This window comes from Megascapheus bottae, chromosome 7 (genome assembly GCF_031878675.1).
Source record: "Megascapheus bottae isolate mThoBot1 chromosome 7, mThoBot2.hap1, whole genome shotgun sequence".
Taxonomy (NCBI): Eukaryota; Metazoa; Chordata; class Mammalia; order Rodentia; family Geomyidae; genus Megascapheus; species Megascapheus bottae.
This window is the reverse complement of record NC_143515.1, coordinates 35,288,423-35,300,558: the sequence shown is the minus strand read 5'-3', so window position 1 is coordinate 35,300,558 and position 12,136 is coordinate 35,288,423.

Sequence of the window (12,136 nt, the reverse complement as noted above, 5' to 3'; positions counted from 1 at the left end):
TTTCTACCATTGGCCACTAGATGTCAGACAAACTCTGGTTTCAGGGTATGGCAGCCTTACAAACCACTGTCCATTCAAAAAGCCTTTGTCCTAGAGCTGGGAGTTTGGTGTAGTGGTAGGGTGCTTGCCTAGCATGCACGAGGACCCGGGTTTGATTCCTCATTGTCATGTGCGCAGGAAAACGCTAGGAGTGGTGCTCAGGTGGTTGGTTTCTATTCTTGAGAAAACTACAGGCCAGTGCTTCATACTCTGACCCCAAGCCCAGGACTGTCAAAAAGACAAGCCTTTTTTTTTCTTTCATCACTGGGCCCCCACCTCTCCCTCCCAAGTACATAAGTCCCCAGAAACCAACAGTAGTAGAGTCCAACAACATATTTTCCAATGCATATCAGACTCCCAGAAGCAGTTGTAATTAGAACTGAAAGGTGTAGGAAAGTATTTTCTTTTTTTAAATTAAAGAATTTATTAACATTGATTTTTACATCATATTTCAAATGACGTGTTTAACAAATATTCAAGAAGGGAATCTCTATATACAATCACTGGCACTTAGATTTTAGAACATAATTAAAATTAAGCTGAGGGTTTGTATGTCATAGGTACATATTTGTATAGAATAAAACATTGTATCTATAGAGTATATAGTTTCTAATAGGCAAGTGCTTTTCAAGTGCTTTTTTTTTTTTTCTGCCAGTCTTGGGCTTGGGCTCAGGGCCTGAGCACTGTCCTTGGACTTTCTCAAGGCTAGCATTCTACCACTTGAGCCTCAGCACCACTTCCAGCTTTTTTCTATGTATGTGGTACCAAGGAATCAAACCCGGGTATTCGTGTATGCTAGGCAAACACTTTACCACTAGGCCAAACTCCTGGCCCCTCAAGTGCTTCTTTTGAATTAGAATTATCTTATTTTTAACTCCACAATTCTCTGAGGAGGTAGGTACTTCACATCATTTTTCTTTCTTCCTTCTTCCTTTCTTCCTTTTCTTCTTCCTCTTCTCCTTCCTCCTCCTCTTCCTCCTCCTCCTCCTCCTCTTCCTCCTCCTCTTCTTCTCCTTCTTCCTCTCCTTCTCCTTCTCTTGAACTCAGGACCTTAAGTGCTCACTTGGCTTTTTTTTTTTTTTTGCTCACTATCACTTTAGTCACATCTCCACTTCCTTTTTTAAAAAAATCTTTTTGCTGGTTAACTGGAGATAAGAGTATGCTAGGATTAGCTTCAAATCAGATTCCTCAGATCTCACAGCCTCTTGGGGAACTAGGACTGCAGGTGTGAACCATTGGCCTCTGGCTGACTTTATTTTATTTAATAAGAGACAAATATATATTATATATAGTGGAAGGAAAGTCCGAAGAGTTATTACATGTTATGGGTATTAAATATGGATCAAGGGACTGGAAATGATTGTGATCTCTTTTAAAGGTTCACATAGGTTTCCTAAGCTCTCTTTTTCCTAATAAATATATTTATCTTAGTTATATAAAAGTTCTTTAGGGTGAGGAGTGTAGCTTGCTGGCAGAGCACTTGTTTACTGTACATAAGGCCCTGGGTTCAATTCCCTGCACGGCAAAGCAAAACAAAATAAGTTAGGACATTCATCCTGATATGAGCAAGAGGGAGGGGATTGATTAGGATGTACAATGGCAGCGAACTGCACAACACTCTTAAATTATTATTATTATTACTAACGACTGGGTGCTTTATCCTCAAATCCTCAAGGCTGTGTCAAAACTCAGCTATTCCAGATGGACTAAAGGGCAGGCTGGGAAGATGGGCCACATGGCAGGGAGAGGACCTGTGGATTTGCTTTTTATCCGGGCAGGTTGGTCCAACTGTAATCACAGAGTGCCCTTGATTGTCTTAATGACAGCTTTGCCTCACCTGGTTTCCTGAGCAGAAACATTCTTTCGCACTTGGATCACAGAGTGCTGTTCTGAGTTTCAGATGTGGACATGCTAACTCAGAGCCTGCTTGCTGAGGACTGGCCCTCAGTCACTCTGTCTTTTTGCTACAACTGCATCTTTCTCTTCTCACCTCTTTCAACTTGCTGAAAACACTTTCTACTCACTTCTGCTTCCCTGTTCGAGGACATCACTAACATCAAATAGGAGTATTCTTTTGGTCCATGACAAGGAAAACAGGCAAGCTGGTGTGTGGCAAGGGAGAGGTCAGGTGATGTGCAGAGCGTGGCAGTTGCTTTGATCTAAGGAGTGTTTCAGATGCACTACAAAGAGGTCTTCATAGACATTCAGGCTGTGGACTGATTGGATCAATCTTGTATTTTTCCCAGGAGTTGCAATTTAGGTAACTCGCCAGGCCAACCAGCAATGAAAGAAGTGCTGGGCCATTGGTGGTTTGGGATCCTAACAGAACCCTATCAGCCACCAGGGCCTGGGACCCTGTTCAGGCAGAGGCAGACAGGAGAATGCCAAAATCTAAACCTCTACTGCAATCTAACAAAAGGATTCTTTCCTCTGGTGCTGCCCAACCTTGCCAGTCTTGCTCTTTTTTCAATAAAATTTTCTAATGTAACCTTTACCTTATTGAAAGGATATTACGAATTTGTATACTGTACATAGATAAAATTAAAAATGACCTGTCATCTAAAGTGAGATGAAAACAATTTGTAGTAAAAAAGTTCAGTTCATGCTCATTGTACACAGATGCCCTGGAACATGTCTGCAGTAAGAAATCATCAGTTATTCACCTTGTTGCAGCCAGGGGAAACAGCCCAGGTGACCCACAGGAGATGGGGACAGGCAGGGATTCCCGGCTCCCGGGCCTTGGCTTGTGAAGAGTGGTCCTGGGAAGGGTTGGGGAAAAATATTAAACTCAGCAATATTAACCTAGAACTCTAGCGAAAGTGTAGTGAGGGCTGAGGCTCGGTTATGGCAGGGGTAGTAAGAACTCACTACCGTTAGCAAAGGGGGTGGCTGGTTTTCATGGTTGCAGAGTAGCTTTGTCTCTGTAGCATTCCAAACATGGTCACAATATGGTCTTGGCTGAGAATTCCTTATGAAGTTAAGAATATCATGGTTTGGCTGGGCGTGGTGGATCATGCCTGTAATCCTAGCTACTCAGGAGGCTGAAATCTGAGGATCGCGGTTCAAAGCCAGCCTGGGCATTAAAGTCCATGAGACTCGTTTTTTGCCAGTCCTGGGACGTAGGCACTGTCCTTGGACACATTTGCTCAAGGCTAGTGCTCTGCCACTTGAGCCACAGCACCACTTCTGGCCTTTTCTGAGTATGTGGTACCAAGGAATTGAACCTAGGGCTTTGTGCATGCTAGGTGAGCACTCTACCACCAAGCTATGCTCCTGGCCCATTGACCTCAGTTTTGGGTCCATCCAAGGATGGTCAGCTGCTCTTCTGCTCCACAACCCCTCCTCTTTTCCAATGTGTAGCGGCATACTTCCCTTGGCTCTGGCCCAGCCCCATGTGGTGCAGGTTGAGCAGTCTTGTTAGTAAAACCAAAAAGGCCCAATTGTTGACAGGCATGGCTAAGCAACATTTATTTCATTTATCAATTTAAATTGCTCTTAATTTGGGATGAGGGAGACATATTTTTTTTCTCCATTACTCAAACTGTATATGTTCACCCTGATTTTCCAAATCACAGCTACCTCTCCAAGTTCAGGCTCTCTGCCTTACATGTCTGCAGCTGGGGTTCATAAACTCCTGGTAGTTTAGATAACACATTTAGGTCCATGTCAGGCTACTTAGCTAACCAGGACTATGCAGTATGAGCTGGGTGTGTAGTGGACTATATTAACTACGTTTATGTGCCCAGTGGACAAATCCACAGCAGTAGCCTTAGGCCAGAATGTTCCTTTCTTTGAACGAAGTCAGCTCAAGTCTGAAGGTGTAGGTTTAGGTTGTTCTGTCTGAGACCACTCCTGCACCCTTCAGTGTCTGCCCACCAGCCACCTCTCCCACCTTCCGCATCACCTTCTAATCCACAACTGGGTTCTTCACAAATAACTCACCTGTGGGCTTTGTGGGTGGCAGGTGTCAGCCTAGGGCAAGTTGTTGGGTCACAGAGAGAATGGAGTAGCCACGGCTTCTCCTGAGATTGACAGCATGTTTTTCCTTTTAAGAATTTATTAACATTGATTTTTACATTATATTTCTTTTTTTTTTTTTTGCTTGGGCTCAGGGCCTGAGCACTGTCCTTGGACTTTCTCAAGGATAGCACTCTACCACTTGAGCCTCAGCACCACGTCCGGCTTTTTTCTATGAATGTGGTACCGAGGAATCGAACCCGGGTCTCTGTGTATGCTAGGCAAGCACTCTACCACTAAGCTAAACTCCCGGCCCTACATTATATTTCAAATGACTTGTTTAACAAACAAATATTCAAGAAGGGAATCTATATATATATAATCACTGGCACTTAGATTTTGGAACATAATTAAAATTAGGCTGAGGTTTGTATGTCATAGATACATATTAATCTATGTAATAAAACATTATGTCTATAGAGTCATAATTTTTTTTGCCAGTCCTGGGCTTGAGCTCATGGCCTAAACTCTGTTCTTGGACTATCTCAAAGCTAGAGCTCTACCATTCGAGCCTCAATACCACTTCCAGCTTTTTCTAAGTATGTGATACCAAGGAATCAAACCTGGGTCTTCGTGCATGCTAGGCAAGCACTCTACCACTAGGTCAAACTCCCTTCCTAGAGTCATAAATTTTTATGTCTATGTAGTTGTGTTTATATTTCCAATACCATGTCCATAGCATTGGGTATGCAAATATTGAGTAATTGCTCTTGTACTCTTTGGATCTGATAGCCACATATTAAGGATACCATGCGCCTTTTGTTCCTTTGGTCTTGACTTATTTCACTCAATATAATTAGCTCTAGATTCATCAACTTCTCTGCAAATGCTATTATTTTATCTTGTCTATTGGCTTTGTAGAATTCTATTGCGCACACACACACACACACACACACATATATATATATATATATATATATCACATTTTCTGTATCCATTCATCTGCAGTAGGGCATATGGATTGTTTCCATTGCCTGGCTATTGTGAGTAAAGCAGAGATGAACATAGCTGAGCAGGTGTCCTTATCCTATCTTGGGTCATGATGTTCAGGATTGATGCCCAGGATTGTATGGCAGGATTGTAGGGAAGGTCTATTTTCAGTTCTTTTTTGTTTTTTTTTCAGTCCTGGGCTTGAGCTCAGGGGCTGAGCCCTGTCCTTGGACTTTCTCAAGGCTAGCACTCTACCACTTGAGCCTCAGCACTACTTCCAGCTTTTTTCTATGCATGTGGTACCGAGGACTTGAACCCGGGTCTTCGTGCATGCTAGGCAAGCACTCTACCACTAGGCCAAACTCCTGGCCCCTATTTTCAGTTCTTTAAGAAACCTACACACTGCTTTCCAGAGTGGATGAACTTGTTTACAATCCCACCAACAGTGCAGTAGGATTCCTTTTTCTCCACGACCCCGCTAGCATCTGTCATTGTCTGAATTTAGAATCTTGGCCAATCTAATTGGGGTAAGGTGGTATCTTAGGGTTGTTTTTATTTGCATTTCCTTTATGACCATGGATGATGAGCATTTTCTCATATGCTTTTCTGCCATTTTAACTTCTTCTTTTGATAAGTCTCTCTTTAGTTCCTTTGCCCATTTAGTGATTGGTTTGTTGGGTTTTAGGGGGGGGATTAGTTTCTTGAGTTCCCTGTAGATATTAGATTATTAAGTATTTGTCTGATGTATTATTGGTAAATATTTTTTCCCGACACCATGGTTTTTGACATGTATTTTCAGGCACCAGCAACAGGGGGCACTTGATGCTAGGTTATTACGAGGTTTCCAGCTTTTCACAGCTTCCCTGTTGGAGCTGGCTTGGTGCCAGTTTGGAACTGGGGTGACATGGTGCCTATTTAACTATGCCAGAGTATATAGTGGAGCTGAATCAGTCTGACTTCAATGTGGCTTCTGCCAGCATGATCACAGCATATGGAAATATATCCATTCCTGCTAGAGTCTATTGCTGGGATTAAGAACATGTGCAGACCAATAGACTCACCCAACAAGACTGGAAATTATTTATGAATTCTCTAGAAAATTGCACATTTTTAACAAAATTGTCACAGAGCTAAATAAGGTCCAAGGGTTAAATCTCTGTCTTAAATAATTAGCATCTTAAAATGTCCAGCAATGTCTTTATTTATTCTAACTCTGCCTGTAAGTCCCAGCCCCCACTGCCCTCTTATCAGTATAAAAGTCCCCTCCAAATCAAAGACCAGGAGCCGCGTAGCATGCCAGTAATACTTCAGGTTTTTTTTTTTTTTGCCAGTCCTGGGCCTTGAACTCAGGGCCTGGGCACTGTCCTTGGGCTTTCTCAAGGCTAGAGCTCTACTACTTGAGCCACAGCACCATTTCTGGCTTTTTTTCTATCTATGTGGTACCGAGGATTTGAACTTGGGTCCTTGTGTATGCTAGGCAAGCACTCTACCACTAGGCTAAACTCCTGTCCCCAATACTTCAAATTCATGCAGAAAGCATAACCTTCCATTTGGGACAAGCCATTTCTACTTTCTCTCTCTCTCTGTCTCTCTCTCTCTCTCTACCCCCCTTCCCCATCCCCCGGTTGTGTGGGGCTTGGACTCTGGGCCTGGGCACTGTCCCTGACTTCTTCAGCTCAAGGCTACTGCCCTACCCCTTGAACCACAGTGCCACTTCCTGTTTTCTACTGGTTAATTGGAGATAAGAGTCTCATGGTTTTTTAGTGTCCGGGCTGGCTTTGAACTGTGATCCTCAGATCTCAGCCTCCCGAGTAGCTAGGATTACAGGCATGAGCCACTGTGCCCAGCAAGCCATTTCTACTTCTTGGCCTCAGTATTTCTAAATCTTTCATTTTTTTTTGTAAGGTGGGTCCAAAATTCCTTTGAACCAACCAACACCAGGACATGGTAAATTATGTAGGTCTTTCGGCATTTACACACAGTAAGACCAAAGGGGATACTTTTAGGAGAGAAACACAAAGCCACAAAGCCTGTGTGCATCCGATCATACAAAATATTTATTGAAATGAACTCTAGGATGTGGAAGAAGGAGGTTTTTTTTTTTTTTTGCTAGGATTATAGGTGTGAGCCACTACTACCTGGCTTGGCTTGTCATTCATAGTGCAAAAGTGACTTATCTCATATTTTCACTTCCTTATGAAATGAAACAACAGCAATAAGCTCTTTACCGTCCGTGTTATATTTTACTTCCCTCTGAAACAATTCTGGCTGCTTTGTAGAATCCTACCGGCAATCTGTCATGATTTTAAAATGTAATTGTTAAATTTCATAGGCAAATACTGGGTTTCTGAAGTTGCTTTGGAGCCAGTGAATCTGCATTGATATGGATATAATTCTGGGCAAGGAGAAAAAAAGGAGATTAGCCCCATGAAGTAGGATCTTATAGGATTTCCCTGTCAAGACAAGTGTGTGTAGCAGGTGAAGAAAACACCCATGTACACAGTTGAAAGTCACCAGAACAGATAGGACTTTCCTAGCGCTTATAAAGAAAGATGTTATCTAATGCTTCTTACTAGAAGTTTTGGTTTATATTTTAAAAGCCTCCAGAAGTTAATGTATTTAAAGGTTGGGCACAAGCTGAAGACATTCTTGGAAGGTGGTGGAAACTCTAGGAGGCGAGGTCTATGTCAGGAAGTAGGTCAGTGGAGGCTGGCCTCTGGCCATCTCTCTTTCTCTCTGCTTCTTGGCTGCCATGGAGTGAGCAGCTTTACTCTATGCATCTTTTCTGCTGTGGTCTTCTGTCCCACCACCGCCCTGAGACAATGGAGCCAGGTGGCTCAGATGGAAATCTCTGAATCATAAGTGAAACCAAATCTTTCCTCCTTTAAGTTGATTTTCCCAGGTATTTTGTCACAGAAAAGTGAGCAACACACTGGGATTCTTGCTCCGACCACCCTCTGACATGCTCCAACACATTCACACAGACACACCCAGACATAAGCAAACATACCCGACATAAACACACACTTATACAGATACAAATATAGACATATGCACAACTAGGCAGATACAGATGCATACAGACATACCCTCATAGACACAGACACGCATGTGTCAACCTACGAACATACTGTACACTGTTCTTCAGAAATGCAGCCTGTCTTTTAAAAGTCAAGGCATTAGCTGGGTGCTGGTGGCTCACACCTGTAGCTACTCAGGAGGCTGAGTACAATCTGAGGATCATGGTTCGAAGCCAGCCCAGGCAAGAAACTCCATGAGACTCCTATCTCCAATAAACTACTAAGAAAAAGCCGGAAGCGGCACAATGTGGCTCAAGTGATAGAGAGCCATTCTTGCTTCATAGAAGCCCTGAATGAACTTTCATGACAATTGGAGTTATTTCCAAGCTCGGTAGAGACCTTTTCGTATCCTGACCAGTTTGACAGTTGATTGTCATTTTCTAGGAGAATTTGAAATTTAAATATTCTGATATTTCTCCCTGTACAGAGTTAGAATTTTAGTGTGGTATTTGGCAAGATGCAGGGCCTTAGAGTCTCAGTCTCTGGTACTATAATTTTGAATAATGGTCCAGGATCTGAATTTTATAAGTCCCCAAGTGATTTTTTTTTTTGCCAGTCCTGGGCTTGAGCTCAGAGCCTGGCATTGTTCTTGGATGTTCTCAAGGCTAGAGCTCTAACACTTGAGCCTCAGCACCACTCCCTGTTTTTTTTTTTTTTTTTCTATGTATGTGGTACTGAGGAATAGAACCCGGGTCTTCGTGAATGCTGGGCAAGCACTCTACCACTAGGCTAAACTCCTGGCTCCCCAAGTGATTCTTATTTATTTATTTGAGAGATCTTTCTGTGCAGCCCCGTCTAGCCTCCAATTTGCAATCCTCCTGTTTGTGCCTCCCAATGCTGGGATTACAGGCCCCAAGTGATTCTGATTAGGAATTTCAAGGAGAAATATGCCAATAGACTGTCTCAGAAATTGCATTAATGAAACAGAGTATTTCCTGAGAAACTGAAGGCACTGAGTAGTACGTGAAGACATGCAAATGCTACCTAGAATACCCTGTCTTAGCTTTGTTTTCTTTCTTGCTCTTACAGGTTGATGACTTTCTGCCCTTTGTTTTAACATGGACATGAAAACTAAAGGGCCTCCACGTAAACTGCTCCCAAAATTCTCAGCCTCAGCAAGGTGCTGGTGGCTCACACCTATCATCCTAGCTACTCAGGAACCTGAGAGCTGAGGAGTGTGGTTTGAAGCCAGCCTGGGCTGAAAAGTGCCTATGAGACTCTTTTTTTCCCCTTGATGGTCTTGGGGCTTGAACTCAGGGCCTGGGCACTGTCCCTAAATTCTTTAATTCAAGGCTAGTGCTCTACCACTTTGAGCTACAGTGCCACTTCTGGTTTTATGGTGGTTAATTGGAGATAAGAATCTCGTAGTCTTGCCGGGCATGGTGGCTCACACCTGTAATCCTAGCTGCTCAGGAAGCTGAGATCTGAGGATCATGATTCAAAGCCAGCCTGGCACTAAAAACCATGAGACTCTTATCTCCAATTAACCACTAGAAAACTGGAAGTGGTGCTATGGCTTAAGGGGTAGGGCCACTGCCTTGAGCTGAAGACCTCAAGGACAGGGCCCAGGCCCAGAGTCCAAGCCCCATGACTGACCAAAACAAAACACAACAAAACAAACAAACAAAAAAACCAGCTCATAGTCTTTACTGACTTTTTAAAAATTTATTTATTTATTTATTTATTTTTGCACCAGTCCTGGGCTTGAGTTCAGGGCTCAAGTCCTGGACTTTCTCAAGGCTAGAGCTCTACCACTTGAGCCTCAGCACTACCGAGGAATCGAACTCAGGTTTTCATGCATGCTAGGCAAGCACTCTACCACTAGGCCAAACTCACAGCCCCCTGACTCTTACCTCCAATTAACCCCTACAAAACTGGAACTGGCACTGTGGTTCAAAGTGGCAGAGCATTAGCTTTGAGCAAAAGAGCTCAGGGATAGCACCCAGGTTCTCAGTTCAAGCTACACAACTGACTAAACAATAACAACAATAGCAACAACAACACAATCTCAGCCTTTTTGATTTATTGAGATGATATTGGTTTCAGTAGGGTTGGTTTTTAATAATTTTTCAGTTTGCAACAATAGTTTAGTTGAAAAAAAATCCACATGATTTACAGAAACAAATGTGTGTGTGTGTGTGTGTGTGTGTGTGTGTGTGTGTGTGTGTTCATTTTCTTATATACCAGGGCTTGAACTCAGGGCCTGGGTGCTGTCCCTAAGCTTTTTTCACTCAAGGCTGGCACTTTATCACTTGAGCCCACAGCTCTACTTCTGGCTTCTTGGTAGTTAAATAGTGATAATAGCCTCACATCCTTTCCTATTTGGAATCGTGGCTGCTGCCTCCTCATCCTCCTCCTCCTCCTCTTCCTCTCCTCCTCCTCCTCCTCCTCCTCCTCCTCCTCCTCCTCCTCCTCCTCCTCCTCCTCCTCCTCCTCCTCTTCTTCCTCCTCCTCCTCCTCCCTCTGTCCTGGGGCTTGAATTCAGGGCCTGGGCACTGTCTTTGAGCTTTCTCAAGGCTAGTGTTCTACTACTTGAGCCACAGCATCATTTTTTTTTTCTAGGTATGTGGTGCCCAGGTATCAAACCCAGGGCTTTGTGCATGCTAGGTGAGCACTCTACCATTAGGCCAAACTCTAGGCATTTTTTTTGCCAGTCCTGGGCTTGAGCTCAGGGCCTGAGCACTGTCCTTGGACTTTCTCAAGGCTAGAGCTCTACCACTTGAGCCTTAGCACCACTTCCGGCTTTTTTCTAAGTATGTGGTACCAAAGAATTGAACCCGGGTCTTCGTGCATGCTAGGCAAGCACTTTAACCACTAGGCCAAACTCCCGGCCCATCCAGGCCTCTTTTATGTTTTTTCTGAGGTAGAAATTTGATAAGGGCTCAGTAGGGCTGCCCTGACCTAAGTGTCTCATGATTCTAGCCAGTGGGCTGTCTCTCATCATGAAATCTCTCTGAGTGGCCTCTCTGCTTGGGCTGATTTGGGCTCTTTCCCAGCATAAATAGATGAAGATGCCTCAGTATACCAAAGGAAGAACCAGGCAGAAGACAGTCTGGCCTTGGGGGTTACACAGTCACATTTCTTTTACACTCACAGTGCCACTGAAAGCCAAAGGGATTCCAAGGCAAAGTCCACCCAGGGCACCACTGAAATTTGGCAAGTGTCCTCTAGAGGGCATTGTTGTCATTGACATTGGATCCTTTTGTATAGGGAATTGGAGGGATAAGGGAGAGGGCTGGGAAGAGAGAATAGAAGGGGGAAGGGGTTGGCAAACACCTTTAGACCAGATCATTCTTTCTGTGGCATAGAATTTGTGATGGTAGTGATGGAGTGTGTTGGCTTGAGGATGTCACACAATGGGGGCGGGCTGGTGACCTGCTCACAGGATTATGTTTTTATGGATTCCTCCAGTGCCTAACAGAAAACCTTATACATGGATCAGCTTTAAAATCTAAGTAGACACCTCTGTGGGTCACCAGACAGAAGTCCATACTTTGGGTTGGATGCTGTGCTGCTTGTTATTTTTATTTTATTGTTGGGATAATGTATAGAGGGGTTACAGTTATATTCATCGGATAGTGGGTAAATTACTTCTTGCTCAGTGGTAGAATGCTAGCCTTGAGCTGAAGAGCTCAGGGACAGCACCCAGGCCTAGAGTTCAAGCCCTATGATCTGCAAACCAATTAACTAACCAACCAACAAACCAAAATAAAAAAAAACAATTGTGACGATCTGGAATCACCCAAAGTATGCATCAACAGATGGATAGTTGAAAAAAAGTGGCATATATATATATATATATGATAGAATATTAGTCAACCATAAAAAGGATGAAAGTTTGTCATTTATGAAGACACAGATGAATTTGGAAGACCTTATATTAAGTAAAATAATCCAGGTACAAAGGGACAAATACTCTACAATCTCACTAATACTAAAATGTATAAAAATTTACTACACAGAAATAGAGAAAGTAATGGTTGCCAGAGGTTGTGTGTGTTTTTTCTTTTTTAAGGTAAGATTCATATTTAAGAAAGTGGACTTTGAATTACTTCTTCGCCTTTTGGTTA